Source organism: Schistocerca americana, chromosome 2 (assembly GCF_021461395.2).
Source record: "Schistocerca americana isolate TAMUIC-IGC-003095 chromosome 2, iqSchAmer2.1, whole genome shotgun sequence".
Taxonomy (NCBI): domain Eukaryota; kingdom Metazoa; phylum Arthropoda; class Insecta; order Orthoptera; family Acrididae; genus Schistocerca; species Schistocerca americana.
This window is the reverse complement of record NC_060120.1, coordinates 464874560-464897311: the sequence shown is the minus strand read 5'-3', so window position 1 is coordinate 464897311 and position 22752 is coordinate 464874560. Positions and strand designations below refer to the sequence as shown.

At 44.5% G+C, this 22752-nt stretch overlaps 1 protein-coding gene across 2 annotated transcripts in view; it reads right to left on the bottom strand.

Annotated features, from left to right (window-relative positions):
• Window positions 1-22752, bottom strand: part of LOC124588712 (extracellular sulfatase SULF-1 homolog) — a 792368-nt gene that overhangs the window by 393273 nt on the left and 376343 nt on the right. The gene's annotated exons all lie outside the window — the stretch shown is intronic.

Below are 22752 nucleotides of genomic sequence, written 5' to 3'. Positions count from 1 at the left end.
AACATATTACCGTGCCTAATACGGAGCAGAAAAACCAGTTGCCATACAGAAGAGCTTCCAGTGATCCCAGAATGGATAAATAAAAGTCCTATGTGGTTTTCAAGGGAATCTTATACGATTCTTCCAGCAAAATAGAGGCAATTTCTGGTAACGATGATGGAGGTGGAAAGTGATCGTGCACCCTTCTGTCCACAGTAGACCACAAAAGCTCAGTAATATTCAGATTTGGTGACTTTGGTGGCCAGGAGAGATGTGGCTGTTCATCCTCGTGCTCACAAAACCAGTCCTGCACGATGCCAAACAAGAGTGCACTGTTTTAAGCACTGCTATCCGCTAGCGAATATCTTGCTTTCGTTACTGTTTCTATAACAGTAATTTAAGCGAATTATGAAGTTGTACACTATCTGAGGACAGTACCCGGTCACCACTAACTGCTGCAGGATTGACGAATAGATGTCATGAGAGGCGGCCTAGCCAGTGTAAAAGGCGTAGAGGGGCCGTAACAGCGGAATGGGTCAATCAAGACGGCTCTTAGGTTTCACAAGTGGACTAGTCACTGGATGTCACCTGAGTAATACATCAGGATTTTAACCTCTCTGAAGGTGCCCACGTCGACAGCTGATAATGTGACCATGAAATAGAAATTCGAAACAACAACCACACTCAGTTAAACCAAGACTAGGCGGACATGTACTGACGACAGGGACCATCGAGAACTGCGTAGGGCGCTTGTACAAAATCGCTTGAAATCAGCGGAAAAAGTCACTCTTGAGTTCCGACGTGCTACCAGTAGAGCAGAAAGTGCGGTGACTATGTGCAGGGTGTTGAAAAAAGATGGGGTACAATGGTACAGCAACTTAATGCTAAGTGACGCTTCAGATGGTGTAAGGGTTTGGGGTTGCTGAATGCCACGAGAAGTCTGCCATTATGTGTGCCGCCAAAAGTGAAGAGCGGAGGAGGTGGTATTATGGTGTGGGTGTGTTTTACGTGGTTATGCTGCAGTCTCCTTATTACGCTTAAGAAAACGCCAAATGCGAAAGGTTATGGACACATTTAAAAGCATTGTGTATGGCGTCCACCAGAGGAACTGTGCGGATAAGATTACTGTACCAGCATGACAATATTACCTCTCACACCTCAGAAGTTAAGTCCCATAGTGCTCAGAGCCATTTGAACTACCTCTCACAAAGAAGCATCTGGTAGGCAGTGGATTGTTTGGTCAATAACATTCCCGCAATGGACTGGCCTCTTCAAAGTCACGACCTGAACCGAAAGAAACACGATTCGTATGAGTTGGAACGTTAACTTTGCTCTAGGCCCCAACGTCCAACGTCACTACCGTCTCTTGTTTCAGCTCTTGAGGAAGAGTGGGCTGACATTGTTTCACAACCATTCAGACACTTCACTGAAAGTTCGAGGCGTCATAAAGGCGAAGTGTGGACACACCCCATATTAATGTCCAATAGACGTCTGTATACTGTTGATCATATAGCCTACATGATTTATTTTGCGCTGTCAACGGTTGAAATGTTTGAAGTTAAAACTTTATTTTCTTTTAGTTTTACTCGTTTTAATATTATTTAATCAAAACTGTAATGTAAAGAACAAACCACGCTGATACGAGAAAGAAAAACAGTGGTGTGCAATGTGATGTGATGTTGTATCAATAAGACCGCGAAATGGAACTTTGACGACAAAGATAGCTGATATCTCTTTCATTTGAGGAATATTGCCATATTTCTGAACTGTAATTACCTCAACCTTCAGTAACAGGAAGAGCGCGAAGAATATTAATAAAAATGGGAAACAACATTAGAAGATCTTTTGCTCCAAATGATATTTGTTTTACTCAGTAAAGCCATACTATAGCAATAGACAGTACGCTCGACAGGTATCACCGCAACATTGTATCAGTTTGCAACACTGTAACAAAATGAATGGTTGGGAGGAATTAGAATGCAGCCAGCTCGACAAATGCATATAACGTTTGCTTTGTGAATGGCTTCGAATAATGGGATGTCGGCAGCGGATTTATGAGGGAGGCACGGGCAGAGCTAGTGATGAATAGCTCCAAATAGAGGCGTTCCGACGCTGCGGTGCTGTTATTTAAGCACGCGTGGGCATTCCAGCCCACTACAAATTAGTGTCATGCAGCTTCAACTGCGAGCGTCCTGCCAAATCGTCTGCATACCGCATACCCATGTACTGCTACTTCTAATCGCATTTGATGCACTGTTCGTTGAACAAGTTGTTCAGGCTTCTTTGTATCAGACGTACTCTGGTGGGCCAAATCATCGTGACCAATGACCACCGCCAGACTGAATATAGTCCGATGGCATGATTGGCATGTGAAGTATGAACGGAGCGGAGGAGAGTGGGGAATCATTCTAGTTACGACAGAGGACACAAATGGGGATTATTTATTATTTACTTGCTGTATGACATTCATTAAAAGTTTTTGAATCAGAAGAATAGCAGTAGATTTACAAAGATTACTAAATTACTGCATAGCAACACTCCATTGTAATTTGTATGGCAATAAGTGTAGGATTTTATCAAGGTCTTTCATACCAGCAGAAAAATGCTCCTATCGGAGTACAAAAAAAGGCGAATATGCCCCTGTTCAAAAGACTCTGAGTGAAAAGTGGGGTACTGGCTGCCTCAGTCTACCTTCCTCAGCACTTTTACAAATTTTCCCAAAAATTTTCGAATGCGAACAATTCGCGCTCTTTTTAACAGGCCTCGACACCTCAAACTCAAACACCTCAAACTCCCACAAGATCCCCTAACTGTAACTCACTCACACTCACTAGCCCATCAATGTAAGTCGCTCATACGAAACCGCCCTCACCTGCCCATTTTCACTAAACTCATTCAGCCCAACTCATCGTCATTATATCCTTGTGTCTGTTATTATCTCCAGCCTCACAATCACAGTCTCCTTCGTTCTGTTCTACTACTACCTCTCCTTTCACCGTCACGGCCTCCCTCTTGCTCTCTGTTATTGCTGATACCTCATTCATTCCTTCCTACTGCTGCTGTCTCTTCTCATTGTCACCATATCTTTCTTCCTCTTCATAGACTCTGTCTCCCGTTATCACTGGCTCTCCCCCACTTCCACTTCTTCTGTATCTTTATTCCTCGTCCAGTGGCGCTGTCTCCTTCACTCTTTTTCTAGCACTACTCTATCATTGTCAACTATATTCCACTGCCACTGTATCCCTCGTTTTCTCTCACACTGCCATTGTATCCACCGCTCTTTCTACTCCACAACCACAGTCTACCATCTTCCAGTATTTATTACTTTCCCATCTCTTAGCGAGTGGCAGTATCTCCTTTCTCAGAATTAAAACGCGCGAATATTTTCGCATGTCAAAATTTATGGGGACTTTTTAAGGGGCTGAGGTAGGTATAATCAGGCAGTTGGTACCCCACTTTTCAGGCAGAGCATATTCGCCTTTTTTGTGCTCCAATAGGAGCATTTTTCTTCTGGTTCCATTACCCATGCAGAAACAACTTAATGGGTCAGCTATTTTTTTTATAATTTTCTTATGTGAAATGGAAATAACGCAAAGCTAATTTTACACCTCAGACCGGATTAGACGTGCACAAAAATTTTGCATATGGTTCAGTACTACAACATGGGGTTCTTAGAACCCTTCTGATGGTAACGGTAATACTTTACAGCATATTCCTCCGTGCTACGTCACTATATAAAACACAATTTCGCCTCATATCGGATTTTATGACAGTATTTTACCCGTAGAAGTAGGGTAATTTTGAATCTCTGTATCTCGGTAATGGATCAAGATATAAATAAAATTTTCAACGTTGTTCAAGATCGGGGCCTTAGAAATATATCGTCAAAATATCACCCATTCGCTGGAATCCGCCGCTCGGTTTCGGCATGAGAAACGGTAAAAATAACCTTTCTTGAGATTTTATAAGGAACCGCCCATGAATTAATGGTGCCTCCACGGGTCACTTAAGACACACCGTGGACTGCAACAAATTAAAAAAGAACCAATCGATTTGCTCCATTTTCCTACGCAGGAAGAACAGTGACCTTGTACTTGACACTAAGACGATCCTTCCGTTGTGTATGTAAATGATTCCTAACGCAAGGGGTATGCAGTACGTTTGGCCTTACCTTTCCATCACCAAAAGAATCCGAGGCATGAGCCCCAGAACGTATCAGGCAGTGAATGTTTGCCGATACACTACCTTAAGGCTGAAAGTAGCTTTGGTATGTTGTATCACTGTCAAGTAACATAACTCGATGAAAATTGGGCCATAGGTAATTAAACTGCTACACTGTAGAAAAGGTAACTGAAGTAAAATGCACTGAGACGAACAGAACCTACAGTTTTATTAAAAGGCAATAATACATCCTCTCGTCCCAAGAGCTCCTTTACCAGCGCAGTTCAAGGCATTCGCACATTGTGAAGCAAAAAAAAAAAAATTATGTCCAGGTGAGGACACTCTCGGAAACGCGCACGTAGGGAAGAAGTAAAGAGTCACATTAACGTTGACCTGTGAATGTGTCACGTTCAAAGACTCAGTACGCCATGCGGCGTTATGCCTCCGCACACCACAACGCCTGGACCACAGAAACGATCGACAATGCTGGACGTACCCTCATACGGCGAGAGATGGGAACACGTAATGCACCCAGAAACATTGTCAAACATGATCGTTTGGATTGGTTCAAATGGCTCTAAGCACTATGGGACTTAACATCTGAGGTCATCAGTCCCCTAGACTTAGAACTACTTAAACCTAACCAACCTAAGGACATCACACACATCCATGCCTGAGGCAGGAATCGAACCTGCGACCGTAGCAACCGCGTCGTCAGAGTCGCATCTAGACGTATCAGGAGTCCCATATCATTCTAACTATACACGCCCCACATCATTACAGAGCCTTCAACAGCTTGAACTATCCCCTGCTGACATGTAGAGTCCATGGATTCGTGAGGTTGTCTCTATACCCGTTCACGTCCATCCGCTCGATACAATTTGAAACGAGACTCGTCCGACTCCAACTTGTTTCCAGTCATCAACAGTCCAACGTCGGTGCTGACGGGCCCAGGATAGGCGTAAAGCTTTGTGTCGTGCAATCATCAAGGGTACACGAGTGGACTTTCGGCATCGAAAGCCAGTACCGAGAATGTTTCGTTGAATGGTTCGCACACTGAGACTTGCTGATGGCCCAGCACTGAAATCTGCAGCAATTTGCGTAAGGATCGCACTTCTGTGACGATTCTCTGCAGTCGTTGCAGGTTCCGTTCTTGCAGGATCTTTTTCCAGTCGCAGCGATATCGGAGCTTTGATGTATTACCGGATTTGTGATACTCACGGTACACTGGTGAAATGGTCTTACGGGAAAATCCCCACTTCATCGTTGCCTCGGAGATTCTGTGTCCCATCGCTCGTGTGCCAACCGTAACACCACGTTCAAACTGACTCAAATCTTGATAGCCTGCCGTGGTAGCAGCAGTAACCGATCTAACAACTGCGCCAGACACTTGTCTTGTATGGGGTTGCCGACCGCAGCGCCATATTCTGTGTTTACATATCTCTATATTTGAATACGCATGCCTGTACCAGTTTCTTTGGCGCTAATTAAAGAAATTATCAGTAATTAATGCAAGTCGCAATAATCTCAATGAACACGGTTTTGTTTCCCAAATATATAGTTTTAACTACCCCATAATTTCTTAGCCCATAAGATGCTGACACCTTTCGGCCACAGCCGTAACAACTTGCAGCTAGCTACTGGATCGAGAACATCCGTCATGTGAGACATGACTCGAGTATGAAACTGTGTGCCTGCTACAGCCTCTTACTAAGACGCGATGCAAGGCACTACGCCTCACCACCTGTTCCCATTTTGACACAACCAAGTACTCAGTTACGATTGCAGTGACCACGGGATCATCGAGATTGTACAGTGGATCAATGAAAGACACGCCGTCGTCAGGTGGACGGCTGGACGAAACATGCACGCATGCTTGCGAGGGCAGTAGTACGCTATGTGGGAAGTACACCTGGGTTTCCAAGGGATCTGTAATAGTAACCGAAGACACGATGACAGCTGTGCCCTACATGGACATTATTGCTGACCGCTGATAGGTCTTCATGCTTTATGTCTACCCCGACAGTAATGACATTATACATTGGAATAACTGAGCGTATCGCAAGGTCAGAATCGTGCTACAGTCATTAGAGGTGCTTGGCAGTGAACTCACGTTGATGTCTTAGAAGCTAAATTCGTGTGACCTGAAACCAATGTAGCACATCTGGTACACTATAAGGCGCCAGTTGCGTATCGATGAACCATCGGCCCGTAATTTACAGGAATTATATGAGCTGTACGTAGACATCTGGTGCCATAAACGTCCGCAACCTATCAAGGCCTTGTCGAATCCACGCTATGCTGAGTAGAAGCTGCTGTATTGAGTTTCGAAGGTGCACCAACAGGCTATTAAGCAGGTGGTCAAAATGTTTTAGTACATATATGTATAAAACGGAGAGTAATACTCATATTACGGGTGTCTTTCCAATACGGTAATGAACACAGTTATCCTTGTGTTCGTGCAGTTATGAAGCTGAGATCAACTGCTTAGGGAGGGTAGACATACCGTTGTTCAGTGAGTCTACAAGAGAAGTAGGTCAGTGGCTATGTCGTTACCTGCGTGTGACATGGGTGTGGGAAGGGGGAGGAAGGGAGGGGAGGGAGGGAAAGCAAAGCCAATGTGACTGAGTGGCAGAAGATGATGATAGCCTCCAGGCGTGAAAACATCACCCTGCGAGTGGAGAGAAGAATTTCTCACATGTGTATTTCAATACAGACCTGCTGCTTTACTGGAAGTGGCAGAGATTGTAATCTACACACTTTTGAGTGCTCGTGGCAAGAAATACACTACTGGCCATAAAAATTGCTGCACCAAGAAGAAATACAGATGATAAACGGGTATTCATTGGACAAATATATTATACTAGAACTGACATGTGATTGCATTTTCACGCAATTTGGATGCATAGATCTTGAGAAACCAGTACCCAAAGCAACCACTTCTGGCCATAATAACGGACTTGATACGCCTGGGCATTGAGTCAAACAGAGCTCGGATGCCGTGTACAGGTACAGCTGCCCATGCAGCTTCAACACGATACCACAGTTCATCAAGAGTAGTGACTGGCGTATTGTGACGAGCCAGTTGCTCGGCCACCATTGACCAGACGTTTTCAGTTGGTGAGAGATATGGAGAATGTGCTGCCCAGGGCAGCAGTCGAACATTTTCTGTATCCAGAAAGGCCTGTACAGGACCTGCAACATACGGTCGTGCATTATCCTGCTGAAATGTAGAGTTTCGCAGGGATCGAATGAAGGGTAGAGCCACGAGTCGTAACACAGCTGAAATGTAACGTTTACTGTTCAAAGTGCCGTCAATGCGAACAAGAGGTGACCGAGACGTGTAACCAATGGCACCCCATACCATCACGCCAGGTGATACGCCAGTATGGCGATGACGAATACACGCTTCCAATGTGCGTTCACCGCAATGTCGCCAAACACGGATGCGACCATCATGATGCTGTGAACAGAAGTTGGATTCATCCGAAAAAAATGACGTTCTGCCATTCGTGCACCCATGTTCGTCGTTGAGTACACCATCGCAGGCGCTCCCGTCTGTGATGCAGCGTCAAGGGTAACCGCAGCCACGGTCTCCGAGCTGATAGTCCATGCTGCTGCAAACATCGTCGAACTGTTCGTGCAGATCGTTGTTGTCTTGCAAACGTCCCCATCTGTTGACTCAGGGATCGAGACGTGGCTCCACGATCCGTTACAGCCATGCGGATAAGATGCCTGTCATCTCAACTGCTAGTGATACGAGGCCGTTGGGATCCAGCACGGCTTTCCGTATTACCCTCCTGAACCCTCCGATTCCATATTCTGCTAACAGTCATTGGATCTCGGCCAACGCGAGCAGCAATGTTGGGATACGATAAACCGCAATCGCGATAGGCTACAATCCGACCTTTATCAGAGTCGGAAACGTGATGGTACGCATTTGTCCTCCTTACACGAGGCATCACAACGTTTCACCAGGCAACGCCGGTCAACTGCTGTTTGTGTATGAGAAATCGGTTGTAAACTTTCCTCATGTCAGCACGTTCTAAGTATCGCCACCGGCGTCAACCTTGTGTGAATGCTCTGAAAAGCTAATCGTTTGCATATCACAGCATCTTCTTCCTGTCGGTTAAATTTCGCGTATGTAGCACGTCATCTCCGTGGTGTAGCAATTTTAATGGCGAGTAGTGTAGTATCGCTACGTACAGAAGCACCAGAACTTGCCTGCCAAGTGAACGCGTATCAGTGACGTTGACAAACAGAGCAGAGCATTTTGCGAGAGCATCTTGCTCGCACCTGCCCAGACGATTGTTCCTCTATATTCTGCGAAAGGGTGACACCAGAGTACCGAAGATAACTGGGAACTTGCTGCCTGGACACACTAGTCACGTACCCAACTGTGTGTGTACTCATGAGCCGATGAATTGTAGGCGTGCAATCGCATTTTCGACACGCTGTGGTAGCGACAAGTCGTATCGTGGACTGTGTCTGACACGGAATGTGTCGAGTAGACGATCCCTGACGACCAAAGTGCTGCCCGCAACTCATTGGGATTAGTCGGTGCCGCGTCCAACATGCATTCATTACGCTCGACGTCATATCGGATGTGCTCAACAGAACTAATGTCAGCTGGAGGGCCACGCAGGCACGTGTGTGGAATGTCCTCAAACCCCTCTGTCGCAGCTAAGGAACAACAGTACTGTCAATTACTTTTCAAAAAGTACAGATCGCCTGGGGGTTATCGCCCACCATTCACAATGTCAGAGGTATGGGGGCCACACTCCGTTCCATGTGGACATGGTCCGTACAAACACAGTTTCGACGGTACATTGAGAGCAAGAGGGCGTGCACTGACCCATGTGGTTTTCCAAGTACACGTATCCCGTCATCGTCGTGTACCACGCCTCATCATTCCATGTGATTTATTTGCACGTTTAGAGCATAGACTCGAGATGTTCCGCGTTCGTGCCAGTCTCTATATCATGTGACGTGCAGCGAGCATAGTGCGTCTATAGCCCGTAGCGAGGAGGTGCTTCTAAACAACTTGGCTGTTCCCCAATTGTTGTCAGGGAAAACGAGATGATCTGCGACACTGAGGGTCGCGGCACCACCTTTACAATACGCTACAGTCAAGTGACACTTTTCACCAACAGGTTTTGCATACGGCAGTTGACTCGTCGTGACGGCGAATGTACCCGAATTGTGGTACTCACTACACACAATTGAGAAGGCGGCAAGGCACAGGCGAAGTTCCTGTCCGACCGCAAATAGAGAGTGGTCCACGAATAGTGCAGCCACGATCCGACGCGTTGAAATCGGTCTATACGGCGCACAGTGCCCATCTTGACCTCCGCCGTTACTCAGATAGCCCGTACGATCACACTATATGTTGAATTATTCCATTCGCTGCTGTATCTACACACCCAGTAAGAATGTGTTTTAAATACACGGTACTCTGCAGCTCGCACGAAACCCGAGAACTTTTCTTCTGATGGCGAAGTAGACGTCGGCTTCATACTGAACCACAAATCCATCTTCAGCGGGAAATGTAGCAGTATCGTTGATGATGGGAATGTCGGCCGATACCGGTTCAGCATTATAAAATATAGAAAACAAATACCGTGTATGTGATGTTGACTTTTAGTCATTAAAAACTGATGTTCCTGGGATCAGAATGTAGATACGACATTGAAAACTGTCGCAATCAGCACGCATTCAGCTTCTAAAACAGAAAAATGTTGTATTGGGGACGCGCTGGAAAAACTCATCGATTAAAGACAACAGTGTGAAAGGAAAATGGTAGCTGCTCCATCTCTACTGCAGGACTAGCGGCCTCCACTGCCACCATTTATAAAGTCAACCTTGAGGGCGCCTTAGATGGTCTCAAGTGGGCCAGCAGGAACGCTGTGGGGTACCCTCCATCAGAGGGCTGGCAGTCATCGTCTAGAGCGCGTCCGCTACCAAGGACAGCAGAGAGGGACATTGCATTGTACAGATTCCAGCATTCCTCACGTCATCTGCGGCGACAACCAGAGAGGGTAGAACGATATTACCACAGGAGTCAAAAAAGAGGAGAGTGACATCTGTTTACTCCATAGCATGAATGAATTAAAAGGTGAACGATGAGGTGCTTTATAACAAACGTCTAGGTAAGGTGTCTCCTTCCGCGTTGTAACAACAGGAATCTCTAAATTACATTCGAAGCGCTCGGGGTCGATACATGCTACCGCCAAAGATTTATCGAGGAGGAAAAGCGGAACGGTGTCCAGTTTCTCCAGTGAGATGAACTAAGCAGCTATAAATAGGAGAAGTAACGACTCCGATTATAAACCGGAAACTACATTAAATGCTAGGCGTGCGGTGTGTTAACCACAAGGTCTTCCAATAATGGCATCCAACGACGCCTTACGAGTGAAATACGAGACGTACTAACAATTTAATAAGCGATCTTATCTCGTTATGGCGTACTAGGCGTGTTAAGTGACTAATAAACACGAAAGAGTAGAAAAGTGCACATGCATATTGGCCAGTTGCACGTCAGGCATACAACGTAGAAACGAGATCTGATCGCCTATCGACTCGTTAGTTCGTCGTCATTTCAACCTTCAGGCAGCAAGGGAGAAGCAGCGGCCAGTAAGACGAGTGATGTGCTATGTAATGCACGTACCGAGTAGTTTAGTAAATGCATTAGGTATGGTGATTATCTAGCATTTCTGGAATTTTCCATTTTAAATTTTGGTTAAATTCGGGACCACAATCGTGTTAACCATCTAGAAACGAAATGTGCATATGGCTTCTTTGGCTGAGACACTTACGGATAGGAAAACCGACCGGTTATAACCGATACCGGTATTTTAATTCCGAATAAGCGGTATTTTTCGGTATTCGTATAGTCTCGATTATAGCAAGTGTTCTTCATTTTTTACAAATAACCAGGTAAAAAAACCGATATATCAATCACCCACAGCAGCAGTGCTAAAATGTTTTGATTTCAAATAATCCTGTTTTTTAAAAAACGAGTAATTATTATTCGTAAAATTGCCATTGCTTTGAAATAGTGCGTTGATATAGAAAATGGAAAAAGCCATCAGTGTTGTTTTAATAACAACGCCGACTTAAACGAGCAACAAACATATGGCATAACAATTGATACACCTTTGCTGAGACAATAATGGATCTGTTACCATGTGGCGTGGTCCACTGGCTGGTATGCGTGTACTTTAAGTGTGTGAGACTTGCCCCATTTGGTCTGCATGGTAGTCTCATGCTGTCGCCGTGCGGCATTAGTTGTATTACGGAATGGCACCATCTCTAGCCTGGAAGTACTTTACAAAGTACAATACTCCATTTCCTTTAAAAGATTACGAACGGGAGGAGCCACAACAAACTTGTGGAATCACATAAGGAGAAAACTTATAACTTAACAATTCATTCATATTTTACTTTAAAAACTGATTGTTGTTTATCTGTTGCCTTTGTCTGCTTGTAGCCCCCGGAAACGGACAAATTAACACGAAAAACAGAGTTCTTCAAGCTCAGTTTTCACCCTTTAGGATTCGCTATTCCCAGTGTCCAAATGGTGGTACAAGATGATTTGTGAACACAATTTCAAAAAATTAGAATCAGTAGGAGAATACTGCTGGTTTTTGTAGTATTCAACTACTTACACTTTTTGTGAGAAGCAGAGAACTATGGACGGAATATATTTTGTTTTATTTGCCTTCTTAATTTAATATTTTGATTTTATGTATCTTGAAACTGAGGGAGTCAAAATTTTTAATCTATGTTCCATTTCTACATATATTGCGGGAAATATAGGAATAAAAAACTGAAAATCGGTTATTTCAGATATACATTAAAACAACAAGTTGAAAAAAAATCGATATAACCGTAAACCGTGTTTTCAGCGGTAACCGCCATCCCCACCGGGATTCCCGTTTTGGAGAGTTCGGCCTCCTGGTGCGGGAATAGAACTCGGGGCCTGATTCTCAAGATTCAGCAGCGGTGACCACGAGACCACGAGCTCCTGACAGCAGCTAGAAGAGGCTCATTTATTGTCCAGGATCAGTAATTCCCTAATTCTGGACTGACAAATAGGGTTATATGCTGTGTATCACGATGAGCTAACACTGTAATGCTAAAATGCTTCCACTGTCTCCTCGAACACCGATTACACAATTCTGGAAGCATTTTTCGTTATGCGCGGGCCATGGAAAACTGATGAATGTAGTTTGATTTCTGTTGAAATGAAAAAGAATGACCTCTTCCCTTGGGATGACAAGTTAACTCTCATAAAACAACGAAAGTATGTTTATCGGTTTCCCACAACCCGCGCATAACAGAAAGTCATTCCTGAAACCTACGAACCTTGCTTGAGGAGATTGGGAAACATTTTAGTTCAATTACGAAATCCACTCAGTTTTTCACCTAAGTGGCAGAGTCGTCTTGAATTAAACAACATGTCAACGAGTTTCCAGATTCACTATCCTCTGGTGAGTAGGAAATAAATTGAAACGTTTCTTCATGAAACTCAGTATAAAAGCACTATCCACTGGAACTGATTTAGGGTCACACTCTAGCTGAAACACTCGAACAATGGGCGCTCCTCGGTGTCTAACAATCATACTGTGAAACACATCCCTCCTACTGAACAACTGCTCATATTTCTTAAGCTATCCATTTTACAGCACATGTTGACTATAATGATTGTTTCTGTCGTATACCTAAATATTGTCCATTCCTCCTGCGACACTATGTATTTAATAAAATTGCTTTTCTCCAAAAAAGTTTTTCTTTATCTTCTTTCTTCTTCTCACCAACAATTTCCTCGGTCTGTGAAATGGATACAACGATGCAGTAGCGGAAAAGGGCACAGGTCATCCCCGTTTTCAAGAAGGGACGTCGAACAGATGTGCAGAACTATAGACCTATATCTCTAACGTCTGTCAGTTGTAGAATTTTGGAACACGTATTATGTTCGAGTATAATGACTTTCCTGGAGACTAGAAATCTACTCTGTAGGAATCAGCATGGGTCTCGAAAAAGACGATCGTGTGAAATCCAGCTCGTGCTATTCGTCCACGAGACTCAGAGGGCCATAGACACGGGTTCCCAGGTAGATGTCGTGTTTCTTCCGCAAGGCGTTCGATGCAGTTCTCCACAATCGTTTAATGAACAAAGTAAGAGCATAAGGACTATCAGACCAATTGTGTGATTGGATTGAAGAGTTCCTAGATAACAGAACGCAGCATGTCATTCTCAATGGAGAGAAGTCTTCCGAAGTAAGAGTGATTTCAGGTGTGCCGCAGGGGAGTGTCATAGGATCGTTGCTATTCACTATATGCATAAATGACCTTGTGGATGACATCGGAAGTTCACTGAGGCTTTTTGCAGATGATGCTGTGGTATATCGAGAGGTTGTAACGATGGCAAATTGTACTGAAATGCAGCAGGATCTACAGCGAATTGACGCATGGTGCTGGGAATGGCAATTGAATCCCAATGTAGACAAGTGCAATGTGCTGCGAATACATAGAAAGAAAGATCCCTTATCATTTAGCTACAATATAGCAGGTCAGCAACTGGAAGCAGTTAATTCCATAAATTATATGGGAGTACGCATTAGGAGTGACTTAAAATGGAATGATCATATAAAGTTGATCGTCGGTAAAGCAGATGCTAGACTAAGATTCATTGGAAGAATCCTAAGGAAATGCAATCCGAAAACAAAGGAAGTAGGTTACAGTACTCTTGTTCGCCCACTGCTTGAATACTGCTCAGCAGTGTGGGATCCGTACCAGATAGGGTTGATAGAAGAGATAGAGAAGATCCAACGGAGAGCAGCGCGCTTCGTTACAGGATCATTTAGTAATCGCGAAAGCGTTACGGAGATGATAGATAACTCCAGTGGAAGACTCTGCAGGAGAGACGCTCAGTAACTCGGTACGGGCTTTTGTTGAAGTTTCGAGAACATACCTTCACCGAGGAGTCAAGCAGTATATTGCTCCCTCCTACCTATATCTCGCGAAGAGACCATGAGGATAAAATCAGAGAGATTAGAGCCCACACAGAGGCATACCGACAATCCTTCTTTCCACGAACAATACGAGACTGGAATAGGAGGGAGAACCGATAGAGGTACTCAAGGTACCCTCCGCCATACAGCGTCAGGTGGCTTGCGGAGTATGGATGTAGAGGTAGATGTAGATGTATTATTTCGTTTGTGGATGTGTGCATAAACGGCAAACGTTCTGCTCTGTTTCTCCAAACAGCGACGATCTAGCAGTCGCCAACTTTTATTATGCCACATCACAACTACACACAGTTTCACTATGGAACACATGCATTAACAGTCCACGCCAAACCATTTTAACCTCTTCTTTGGGATTGAAGGAAACGTGTAATAGAAGACAGTAACGCCAGGCAAGAGTCTGTTTTAAATTTGCTTGTTATATTGTAGCATACAGTATAAAGATAGTAAAAAGGAGCTTGATCTAATTTCCAGGACATTAATAAGGCCAGCGCCATGCAGACCTATATTCCAATGCCTGTAACCAAGGGGAAAAAACAAAACTTGGGTATAAATACTGATGAAATAACTTATTATGAAAACATGTCTCATTGGATTTGAACTTGTTAAATTGCAATGTGAGACATATCAAGTATAAGTGAGGATCACATCTACCATTGTCGCCGAACTCTTCGAATTGTTGATAACATGGCTGCCGTTTCTTGTTCCTGAGTTTCTAAATCATTCTCATACAAAACGGAATTCTTGGTGGAATTACGTCGTTCGCATCTGACGACGAAGCGGCACCTAAAACCGGTTATTCTGCAGGGCCTTTGAACTGAAAGTATCTTCATTAAGTAACGTTGTGATGAAATATAAACTTTCTGTTAAATCCTAAAAAATTATCTTCAGTGTTCTGACAGGAAATTACTGTAGTCTCTGCAGTGTGCGCACTGACGTCTTATGATTTCTGTCAGACTACAAAATGTAAATAACCTGCCAGTAGCCACTGCGAGTGACGTTAGCGTCCCGTTAATAGGAGTAAGATGTTAACGTAAATTTAAGACGGTTCTCAGCGTCCGCCAATATATACCGAGTGTGTGCTCAGAGGACTGCGCAAGCAATCAAGGAATCGTAGTTATCTGCGGCTCTTCGTCCCAACTACATCGTTCAGTTCCATCTGAAATACGCACTTAGCTGCAAAACTTATTTCCTCTAATAACATGAGTACACAGACTATTACTTGAAAAGAAAGGGACAGAAGCATCATTCTCCTATATCAACTTCATACATCTGAAGCTCGTCCTACCTTCAGACTAAGTTATCAGACGAATCACAACTTACGAGCTTCTACCGTTGGTCTCTGCTACACAGCTCACCGCGGCAGTACAGGAATAGCTGCATTAGTTACCCCAAATGGATATTACATTGTCGCAACTCGCACACTTCGTACCAAGATATCTCACAATATAACCATTTATGGGATTACATTTCTCTATATTTTCAACCACAAAAATAAGTTTCGTACGTTGATATCGCTGTCCAAAATGTCTAAAGGAATTTACTTGTTCTCTTGTTTGGTTGTTTATGACTAGTTTTACTCTTCTTAAATGTATCTCTTCCATTGCAATCACTTTTGTTATATTCACAGATATAATCATTTGATAAGTTCGTAAAACCTTATTCAGTTTAAAAACTTTTCTTGTAAGCCCCTTTCACTGTCTGCTACGAGAACATTGCCGTCTGCGATTGAAACAGTCTTAATAAATTTGTTCCTTCCTAGGTCCAGATTCTTCGGGTTTTCAGAGTTCCATTCTTCTACACTAGATGTATATGAGTGTTATCCAGTCACATTAACGTGACCACATGTCAAAGGCCTGAATCAGAGAAGGGTCGTTCGCGAACTAACGGGTCGAAGGGGACGGTTCACCAAGATGAACGGAACGAGCGAGGAACGAATTCTAAGGAACGGTCTTTCATAGGTCACTTCGGTCGCGGCTTCCTACTTATAGTTCCCGAGAACGGGAAACGGTCGGTCACGTTCGCGAACGGCACGTCGGCCGGTTTCGTTCCAGCCTCGGTCCCGTTCCCGTCTGTCTCGGTCTCGGTCTCGCTCGGCCGGACTCGTCTTCTTCGCGTGGCCACTCGTCGCAATTCCACTGCCGACTGCTCATAGTTCAGTATCGAGTTGTTCGCTTCGCACGCCCATTCTAGATCTGTTTCAAACCTTTTTTGAACTCTAAACTTCTGGTTCTTTTCGTGTTCTATTCAGCGTCCACGACCGGTAATTAAAATGTATTTTATAATTACGTAAATTACATAAAAATTACATGGTATGTAATAGACACATCTTTTCAGGTAACAAAACGGCGTATTACCTTACTTCACTGTTTTGATAAACAGCAGAAGAAATACTTGTAAAAAGGCAAGATTTTTTTGTTATTAGACATGCAAAGGACGTATGCACGGCACACAGGAGTGGCCATTTTCCGTCGTTTTTTGAATCACTTTGTATATCAAAAAGGACTGGTGAGATACCATACCGTTGTTTTAGTCCCTGGTTTACACTAAGTAACTCTTGATTTATACACTGAAGAGCCAAAGGAACTGGTACACCTGCCTAATATCGTATAGGGACCCGCGAGCACGCAGAAGTGTCGCAACACGATGTGGCATGAACTCGACTAATGTCTGAAGTAGTGCTGGAGGGAACAAACACTATGAATCCGGCAGGACTGTCCATAAATCCATAAGAGTACGTGAGAGTGGACATGTCTTCTGAACATCACGTTGCAAGGCATACCAGATATGCTCAATTTTGTTCACATCTGGGTAGTGTTTAAACTCAGAAGAGTGTTCCTGGAGCCACTCTACAGCAATTCTGGATGTGTGGAGTGACGCATTGTCCTGCTGGAATTTCCCAAGTCCGTCGGAATGTGCAACAGACATGAATGGACGCAGGTGATCATACAGGATGCTTACGTACATTTCACCTGTCACTCGTATCTACACGTATCAGGAGTCCCATATTACTCCAAGTACACACGCCCCACACCATTACAGAGCCTCTGCCAGCTCGAACAGTTCTCTGCTGACGTGCAGGTTCCATGGATTCGTGAGACTGTCTCCATACGCCTACATGTCCATCCGCTCGATAAAGTTTGAAACGAGACTCGTCCGACCAGGCAACATGTTTCCAGTCATCAACAGTCCAATATCGCTGTTGACGGGCCCAGGCGAAGCGTAAAGCTCTGTGTCGTGCAGTCATCAAGGGTGCACGAGGGGGCCTTCGGCTCCGAAAGCCCATAACGGTGATGTTTTGTTGAATTGTTCGCAACCTGGCACTTGTTGATGGCCCAGCATTGAAATCTGCAGCAATTTGCGGATGGGTTGCACTTCTGTCACGTTGAATGATTCTCTGCAGTCGTCGCAGGTCCCGTTCTTGCAGGATCTTTTTCCGGCCGCAACAAATGTCGGAGATTTGAGGTTTTACCGGATTCCTAATGTTCACGGTACACACGTGAAATGGTCGTACGGAAAAATCCCCACTTCATCGCTGCCTCGGGGATGCTGAGTCCCATTGCCAGTGCGTCGACTATAACACCATGTTCAAACTCACTTAAATCTTGGCAGACTGACATGGTAGCAGCAGTAACCGATCTAACAACTGCGTCAGACCCTTCTTGCCTTATACAGGGTGTTACAAAAAGATACGGCCAAACTTTCAGGAAACATTCCTCACACACAAAGAAAGAAAATACGTTACGTGGACATGTGTCCGGAAACGCTTACTTTCCATGTTAGAGCTCATTTTATTACTTCTCTTCAAATCACATTAATCGTGGAATGGAAACACACAGCAACAGAACGTACCAGCGTGATTTCAAACACTTTGTTACAGGAAATGTTCAAAATGTCCTCCGTTAGCGAGGATACGTGCATCCACCCTCCGTCGCATGGAATCCCTGATGCGCTGATGCAGCCCTGGAGAATGGCGTATTGTATCACAGCTGTCCACAATACGAGCACGAAGAGTCTCTACATTTGGTACCGGGGTTGCGTAGACAAGAGCTTTCAAATGCCCCCATAAATGAAAGTCAAGAGGGTTGAGGTCAGGAGAGCGTAGAGGCCATGGAATTGGTCCGCCTCTACCAATCCATCGGTCACCGTATCTGTTGTTGAGAAGCGTACGAACACTTCGACTGAAATGTGCAGGAGCTCCATCGTACATCAACCACATGTTGTGTCGTACTTGTAAAGGCACATGTTCTAGCAGCACAGGTAGAGTATCCCGTATGAAATCATGATAACGTGCTCCATTGAGCGTAGGTGGAAGAACATACTGACGAAACTAAAATGAGCTCTGACATGGAAATTAAGCGTTTCCGGACACATGTCCACATAACATCTTTTCTTTATTTGTGTGTGAGGAATGTTTCCTGAAAGTTTGGCCGCAGGCGTTGCCGACTGCAGTGCCGTATTCTGCCTGTTTACATACCTCTGTATTTGAATACGCAAGCCTATACCAATTTCTTTGGCGCTTCAGTGCTCTAATTTTAGTATTATGGTAGCGGTATAGTGATTGAGTGTCATTCAGCAGATTAGGGGTTCGTTGTAGTCAGTGACGTTTTCGTAAGCCACACAGCATTATCACCTTAAAGTTTGATGAGAATTCGAAACTTATTTAATATGTCAAATAATCTATTTCAGGATTCACACAATTGAAGTTAAAAGAATAAGGTTTTTAACATGGCTGTCAATCAGCGACTGTTGTATAATACAATTTTTTTTTGAAAACACAGCCCTCAGTCGCGAACACAACTGATTTGTGACCTAGGTTTCGGTGTCACAATGGACACCTTCTTCAGACAAAATTAAAACTAAATGTTACAGCATGACGGACTTTTTCTCAACGAGCAGGTGCTGTTGCGCGGGAGAAGTTATTTAAATGGTGTAAAGCCGCTGCTTGACGAGATCTAACACTTTGATGTACCAACTACTGCTTGCAGCTTCAGAGATATCTTTTGTTTCTACTTTTTACGGCTCATATACGTAAATTATAGAAAAAAAAACTTTTTTGGTTCTTGTAACGTATCTATTATAGCAAGCAGTAATGTCATTTAATGGATTATTTCGTACATGTCTTCTTTATGCATTTATTCTGGAATTTTTGTACTACAGCCAGTCATTCATTAGTAGTATTTTATATCGTGCAGTATCCCGCTATTGTAATTACTTCATGTACACCGTTCAGGTATTTGTTTATTTCTCCCTCTCAGTTACGAGAGATGTTTACAAAATAGCTTGTTTTAGCACTTAGCCATCAGATGGCGGTATTGTCTTGAAGTTGCCGTGGCGCACAAGTCACATGATGTTTCAGTTTTGTGTTGACTGTAGCAGAGGACACATGGCAGCACCTAGTGGCTTGCACCTCTGTTGCATTTCATTTTAATTCTGACTATCTGACGCTCCTCCCCCCTATGAACCATGGACCTTGCCCTTGGTGGGGAGGCTTGCGTGCTTCAACGATACAGATAGCCGTACCGTAGGTGCAACCACAACGGAGGGGTATCTGTTGAGATGCCAGACAAACGTCTGGTTCCTGAAGAGGGGCAGCAGCCTTTTCAGTAGTTGCAGGGGGAACAGTCTGGATGATTGACTGATCTGGCCTTGTAACACTAACCAAAACGGCCTTGCTGATGTGGTACTGCGAACGGCTGAAAGCAAGGGGAAACGACAGCCGTAATTTTTCCGGAGGGCATGCAGCTTTACCGTATGATTAAAAGGAGGGAGTAAGATGAACATCAACAAAAGCAAAACGAGGATAATGGAATGTAGTCGAATTAAGTCGGGTGATGCTGCGGGAATTAGATTAGGAAATTAGACACTTAAAGTAATAAAGGAGTTTTGCTATTTGGGGAGCAAAATAACTGATGATCGTCGAAGTAGAGAGGATATAAAATGTAGACTGGCAATGGCGAGGAAAGTGTTTCTGAAGAAGGGAAATTTGTTAACATCCAGTATCGATTTAAGTGACAGGAAGTCGTTTCTGAAAGTATTTGTATGGAGTGTAGGCATATATGGAAGTGAAACATGGACGGTCAGCAGCTCGTGGTCGTGCGGTAGCGTTCTCTCTTCCCGCACCCAGGTTCCCGGGTTCGATTACCGGCTGGGTAAGGGATTTTCTCTGCCTGTGATGACTGGGTTTTGTGTGATGTCCTTAGATTAGTTAGGTTTAAGTAGTTCTAAGTTATAGGGGACTGATGACCATAGATATTAAGTCCCATAGTGCTCAGAGCCATTTGAACCATTTTTGAAACATGGACGATAAATAGTTTAGACAAGAAGAGAATAGAAGCTTTCGAAATGTGGTGCTACAGAAGAATGCTGAAGATTAGATGGGTAGTTCACGTAACTAATGTGAAGGTATTGAATAGGATTGGGGAGAAGAGAACTTTGTGGCACAACTTGACTAGAAGAAGGGATCGGTTGGTAGAACATGTTCTGAGGCATCATGGGATCACCAATTTAGTACTGGAGGGCAGCGTGGAGGTAAAAATCGTAGAGGGAGACCAAGAGATGAATACACTAAGCATATTCAGAAGGATGTAGGCTGCAGTAGGTACTGGGAGATGAAGAGGCTTGCACAGGATAGAGTAGCATGGAGGGCTGCATCAAACCAGTCTCTGGACTGATGACCGCAACAACAACAACAACAATCTGACGCTGTCAGGTATGACCGCAGCTTTCGTATTTTTTGGTACATTATGTTGTAACATTTAGTTTTAATTTCGTGCGAAGAAGGTGTCCCTTGTGACACCGAAACCTAAGTCACAAATTAATTGTGTTCGCTACTGAGGGCTGTGTTTTCCAAAAAATTTTGAAATTAAAAGAGCCGCTACCAGGGTTCGCCGAAGACGCAGTGAGGAGGAACAAGGACGTGTAGCCTGAAGCTTAACAGCAACGCGGGACTCGGCCGCTTAAAAATTACTGCGAGAGCGGACCGGTCCGCGCGGTCATCAATTCGTCACGCTGGCGGTGCGGCGCACTGCACACGCGCACGGCCCGCACACTGGCTGGCTGGTGCGTCATCCGCCAGGGGGATTCGTTTGCTGTTGCAGGCGCGGCCAAATTCGATCCTCCACCGCGGCCGCCAGGGCAAATAAACGTCGCGGACGATTACGGAGCAGGTAGCGCCGCTCCGTCCTAAACGAGAACCAGAGAGGTAGCCCAGAAATTACATCGATTCGGGACGCTCGGCCTGCAGTTACGACTGCACGAGGGGGCGTGTCCGTCCAGACCGCTAATTTCTGTCATTAGCCTCCTAATGGCGGGCGGCGAATTTGGTTCATTCATCAAATGAGCCGTCATTATCAGCCAGTGCAACGGGCCGGGGATGCGTGTGGGCGGGCAGCCAGTACTATTTATAGGTGCAACGAGGGCAGCGGGATTGACCGCTGCACTCGGAGCTACGCTTGCGCGGAAAAGAAAGTTATATACAGGGTGTTACAAAAAGGTACGGCCAAACTTTCAGGAAACATTCCTTACACACAAATAAAGAAAAGATGTTATGTGGACATGTGTCCGGAAACGCTTAATTTCCATGTTAAAGCTCATTTTAGTTTCGTCAGTATGTACTGTACTTCCTCGATTCACCGCCAATTGGCCCAATTGAAGGAAGGTAATGTTGACTTCGGTGCTTGTGTTGACATGCGACTCATTGCTCTACATTACTAGCATCAACACATTAGTACTTAGCATCAACAAGTTAGTGTTCATCACGAACCTGGTTTTGCAGTCAGTGCAACGTTTACAAATGCGGAGTTGCCGGATGCCCATTTGATGTATGGATTAGCACGGGGCAATAGCCGTGGCGCGGTACGTTTGTATCGAGACAGATTTCCAGAACGAATGTGTCCCGACAGGAAGACGTTCGAAGCAATTGATCGGCGTCTTAGGGAGCACGGAACATTCCAGCCTATGACTCGCGACTGGGGAAGAACTAGAACGACGAGGACACCTGCAATGGACGAGGCAATTCTTCGTGCAGTTGAAGATAACCTTAATGTCAGCGTCAGAGAAGTTGCTGCTGTACAAGGTAACGTTGACCACGTCACTGTGTGGAGAGTGCTACGGGAGAACCAGTTGTTTCCGTACCATGTACAGCGTGTGCAGGCACTATCAGCAGCTGATTGGCCATAACGGGTACACTTCTGCGAATGGTTCATCCAAAAATGTGTCAATCCTCATTTCAGTGCAAATGTTCTCTTTACGGATGAGGCTTCATTCCAACGTGATCAAATTGTAAATTTTCACAATCATCATGTGTGGGCTGACGAGAATCCGAACGCAATTGTGCAATCACGTCAACACAGATTTTCTGTGAACGTTGGGGCAGTCATTGTTGTTGATGTCTTGATTGGGCCCATGTTCTTCCACCTACGCTCAATGGAGCACGTTATCATGATTTCATACGGGATACTCTACCTGTGCTGCTAGAACATGTGCCTTTACAAGTACGACACAACATGTGGGTCATGTACGATGGAGCTCCTGCACATTTCAGTCGAAGTGTTCGTACGCTTCTCAACAACAGATACGGT